Raw genomic sequence first — 5,583 nt, 5'->3', positions numbered from 1 at the left:
CATAAATTCAATGGTACCTTGCTTTTGGGGTGTTAAATCACTATGGCCTCTTTTGAATTTACTTCATGCAAACTCCAAATGCACTGTTTTCATAAGTGTGAAGGTTGGAGGGGGAAGTGAAGTTTATTTTCATGGAGTATCTTACTGAAATGCACAAAGAATGAAGTACACTAAGGATGAAAATGGGAAGCCCAGAGACCACATGGGGCAGAACTCTGATTTAAACCTGGGGCTACCTATCTCTGGGGCCTGAGCTCCTACACATTATGCAACACGGATTATTAGCACTGAGACACTTTTCACTGTAGCTTTAGAAAGTAACACCAGGATTGACAGAAACAAGATCTCAGATTTGTCTGCCAATTCTGTGGCCAATTTTTATTATTTTAATTATTAATGTAAACAATACTTTAGATTGCCATCTTGCTTTATAGCATCGAAGCACACACATCTCCCTCTTCTGTCTGCAAGTGAAGGTACATTGCCAGACTCTAAGAATTATTATGTACTCTACAAAACTAAACAGTAATCCCTAAGCCAGAATTGCCATTTTAGAAATTCCACAGTCATCAACATGAGTGACAGCAGTCACCAAGAAATGAGATGCAATGCCTAGAGGGTAAATTGTGCATAAAACATTTTTCTCATGCCATTTTCAATCTTTCCTCCTTATAACTGAGACAGGAAGATAAACATGCATTACCTCAATGAAGCCAGTTAACTCTAATTGGGTAGAGAATCATACCCCCAGTAGAATAACTTCATGCTACCTAAAATCCAGGGTGAAACCTTGCTAGAAACTCACCTTCTGAACTCGAATTCATATAAAGTCTTTTCTTAAGCAGTAGAGCAAAGTGTGACAAGGCTGGAGGGTTGAGTGACTAGCATCTCTGTGACTCATAAAGATGGATGCAGTATCAGTGGAAATGGAATTCTCTGGTCTTAGTTGCAGGGGGAGAGATCACCTGAAGGATAAACAGTCTTCCTATCTAATCCCTCCACTAACTCTTGGGACAAGAATAATTGATTGCAAGAAATGAACACATATATTCCATTGAAAAGGTGACAGGACAGATCCAGCATCTCCTAGTGAAGAAGAGAGGGAGGGAAAGGAAACTAAAGGAAAACTCTTCTGAATGAACAGATATGTTTAATTGCAATCACTGCTGCTAACATGGAGTGTGGGACTTCAGCCCGTGTAGTTTCCCACAGATGTTTGAATTGTTTCTTTTTGCTTTAGCATTTGTTCTTCTTTCAGTTGTTCTAAATTACACTACTTCACTAAGATGGCATTAGCATGAGTTGGAATCAATTCTAGCTGTTACTGGTTCTAATTCCATGTCATAAAAACTAAGTGGTCCCACGGATTTCCTGCTTCTTGGAAAATTCCTTTTCCTTGTCCGCAGTGGAAATCAGGTCATTCTCCCAAATCTTCGACTATAATGAGGGTTTGATGAGATGAGAATTCCTGCAACTTACTACCTGACATGGAGGTCACATTTAATTTTATTGTAGTGTAGATTTTATAATTATTTTGTCAGTCTAGTAGCTGTTAAGAATTACCAATTATAATTTCTTATTAGGAGTAATTTGGATTAGGGTATTTTTTTTTCCAGAATGTATAAAGCATTTCTCTCTCAAGAACATTTTACGTCAATGTTTTCACCTTTTGTAGTATTTTCTTCTTTCTTGAGAAGCACTGGATATTTCAATGGATATACACGTGACATTTTAAAATTTCATTATTTCTTGATGGATATTTATTTTATTTACTTATTTATTTTTCATATTTTTATTGATTTTTTAAATAACAAAGGACAGCAGAATTGCATTACAATTCTTATTACACGTATACAGCACGATTTATCATATCTCTGGTTGTATATACAGTATGTTGACACCAATTCGTGTCTGCATACATATACTTTTGATAATGGTGTCTATCACATTTCACCATCCTTTTTATGTTTTTCACACATCTTGGCGATTGTGAATAGTGCTGCAATGAACTTGGAAGCACTAATAACTCTGTGATATTGTGATTTTGTTAGTTTTTGGGAAATATCCACCCAGAAAGGGGATTATTTGCTCATATGGAAATCCTTTTTTTTTAAATTTTTTTGATGTACTTCTAAATCAAGGTATAGAGTGCATCATTTGCATTCCCACCAACAGTATAAAAGGATTTCCATTTCTCCACATTCTCACACACACTTGTGTTTTGTTGTTGTTGTTTGTTTACTTTTTTATAATGGTCATCTTAGCAAGTGAAAGGTAATACATCATTTTAAAAGAAGCCATGGAAAGTGAAAAGTGATCTCATCTTGGTTTTCATTTTCATGTTCCTGATGATTACTAACTACATTTTTATATACATGTTGGTCATATATATATATATATATATTTTTTTTTCTCTTGAGAAATGTATATCACTTAGCCCATTTTTTTTCACTATGTAAATAGTTGTTGTGTGTCTGTTGGCCATCATATTTCACCTCTTTCTTAAATTTTGTTGTAAATTACCAATTAGGTAATTTACAATTATCAATCAGGTACATGTTCCACAATTATTTTCTCCCATTCTGTATAATTCCCTTTCACTCTGTTGTCTCCCATACTGTGTAGGGTTTAATCTTTATATTCTTTCACTTGTCTAATTTTGCTTTTGTTTTCTGTGACTTTGGCTTCATTCATAAAATGGCTGCCAATTGCAAATACTATTAAGCTGTATAAAAACTATATTTGGGGGGATCCAAGATGGCAGGCCAGAGAAAGGCAGCATTCTGTGTTGCTCTGTAACCTGGGTAAAACCTAGTGGGAATCCTGCTTTACTGAGAGTGATAGAGGACCCCTCCACAGCTGATCCAGTGAAGGAATTACAGCCACTGTATGCCGTGGATCCTGGGCCTCAGCAGTAGAAACAGACTCCTGACTTCCAAGTGCTCGCCACGCAGGTCTCCTAGGTGCCTTAGTGGGACAACCAGCATCAGCACCATCACAGAATTCTCAGACACCACTCCCATGAAGGACACTCAACCACTACCCACATGCAGGAAATCAGGCCACCACTCCTGTGTGGACACCCATCTACTAATGTGGGGCTCCCCTGGTCACCTCCATCTTGGGACTCGGCAGCAACTTCCACAGTCCCCTACTCGAAGTAGCCTGCCTGCACCTGGGGACATCAAGGCTCTGAAGAAAGCCAACAGCCACAACACTGTATGCCACAGAGCTCATCTCCGAACACATCTCACAACACCATCTCTGGCTCCCCCCACTCAACTCAACATCGCACTACAGAAAAGAGCTGCCTCCATCTTGGGTCACCTCCATCACCATCTTTAGTAGGGATACCTGCCAGTTTGGACAACCAGATAGCCAGATACCCTTAGTTTTCTAATTTCCCCCAATCTGCAGCAGCCTCTAACTCAGAAAAAGTGACTGCCCTATACAAAACGGCCCTCCCTGACAAGTGCACAACCACCAGAGTGCAACCCACAAGACCACTGGAGAGAAAGGTTCCTGCTTAGGAAGCAGATAGGGAGAAGATGAGGGAGATACACTTTAGAGACTAATTTAGAGGGCAGGAACTGTGAGGTCTACAGCCAAGATGAGGAGATAAGATCCGGCTCCCACATCACAGGAGCAGACCCCAAGGGAGATCCTGGAGTCTCCCAATGGGACCAGCAGGTGCCATACCCGACTTCCAGTGCCCTGCACCCAAGGCCAACCCTCACACCCTGGTAACCCCCACCATCCTGAGGGCAGAGATACCAACTAAGAACAGACAACCCCACCTATTGGATGAGAAGAGAAGCAGGAAAGATACTGATCTCCAACCAAAAGAACCCTTGTTTCTTCCTTCAAAATGTTTTCTTCTTTCTCTCCCTCTTTGTTCTCCTGCCCTGATATCCCCCAATATATGTGAAAACAGAGCAATTAGACAGATGAAAGAAATTAAAAGGATATAGATAGAAAAGAACAACTCAACTTAGGACTATTTGCCAATAATACAATTCTATACCTAGAAGACCCAAAAAATTCCACCAGAAAACTTCTAGAACTAGTAAATTAATTCAGCAAAGTATCAGGATACAGAATCAACACTCATAGAATATTATGGAGCAATACTAACAAAAATAGCATGGTATTGGCACCAAAATAGACTGGTAGACCAATGGTACAGAATATAGGACACAAAAACTAACCCACATAATTATAGTTATCTTATATTAGACAAAGGTGCCAAAAGGATACATTGGAAAAACACAGCCTCTTTAACATATGGTGTGGGGAAAACTGGAAATGCATAAGCAACAAAATGAAATTAAACCTCTGTTTCCCAACCATGCAAAAAACTAAACTTAAAGTGGATCAAAGATCTAGGAATTAAACCAGAGACACTGCACCTACTAGGAGAAAAAGTGGGCCCAAATCTCCATCATGTTGGATTAGGCCGCAACTTCCTGAATAAGACTCCTATAGTGCAAGAATTGAAATCAAGGATCAATAAATGGGATGGATTCAAACTAAAAAGCTTCTTCTCAGCAAAAGAAACAATCAGGTAAATAGAGAAAGTTTTGGGAGCAAATTTTTACCAAGTGCACTTCAGATAGAGCACTAATATCTAGGGTATATAAAGAACTCAAAAATCTAAACACCAAAAAAAAAAAAAAACAAGTTACCCAATCAGTAAATGGGCCTAGGAACTGAACAGACACTTCCCAGAAGATGATATACAATCGATCAACAAATGTATGAAAAAATGTTCAACATCTCTAACAATTAGAGAAATGCATCTCACTCCAGTCAGAATGGCAGCTATTAAGAACAAAAACAACAGTAAGTGTTGGAGAGGATGTGGGGAAAAAGGCACAGTCATACACTGCTGGTGGGACTGCAAATTGGTGCAGTCAATAAGGAAAGCTGAATGGAGATTCCACCATTTGACCCATTTATCCCACTCCTTGGTCTATACCCAAAAGACTTAAAATTAGCATACTACAGGGACATAGCCACATCAATGTTTATAGCAGCCTAATTCACAATAGCTAAACTGTGGACCCAACCTAGATTCCCTTCAGTAGATGAGTGGATAAAGAAAATGTGATACATATATAAACAATGGGATTTTACTCAGCATTAAGAGAGAATAAAATTATGGCATTTGCAGGTAAATGATGAAGTTGCAGAATATAATGCTAAGTGAAGTTAGCCCATCCCCCCAAACTAAATGCTGAATGTTTTTTGTATTAATGCACTATACTCATACATAATGGGGTTAATTTTGACATAATCCTACATGCACAACATAATTATTGGAGAATATAATTACAATATAATTATAATTAATGGAGAATATAATTATCTCCATTTCATTTCCAACTATTTTCACTTTCCCTCCCTCCTCACTTCTCTGATCACCTTCTTCTAACTCTACTGACATTCTTTTTATTGATTGAGTTTTTTGGGCAAAGGGAATTCCAGGGATTGAACTCATGGGCATTCAACCACTGAGTCTCATCCCTAGCCCTATTTTGTATCTTATTTAAAGATGGGGTCTCATTGAGTTGTTTAGAGCCT

The sequence above is a fragment of the Marmota monax genome, unplaced genomic scaffold (genome assembly GCF_021218885.2).
Source record: "Marmota monax isolate L192 unplaced genomic scaffold, Marmota_monax_Labrador192_F-V1.1 WCK01_AAM20220418_F8-fsc00303, whole genome shotgun sequence".
In the NCBI taxonomy this organism is placed as follows: Eukaryota; Metazoa; Chordata; class Mammalia; order Rodentia; family Sciuridae; genus Marmota; species Marmota monax.
This window is presented reverse-complemented; position numbering follows the sequence as displayed.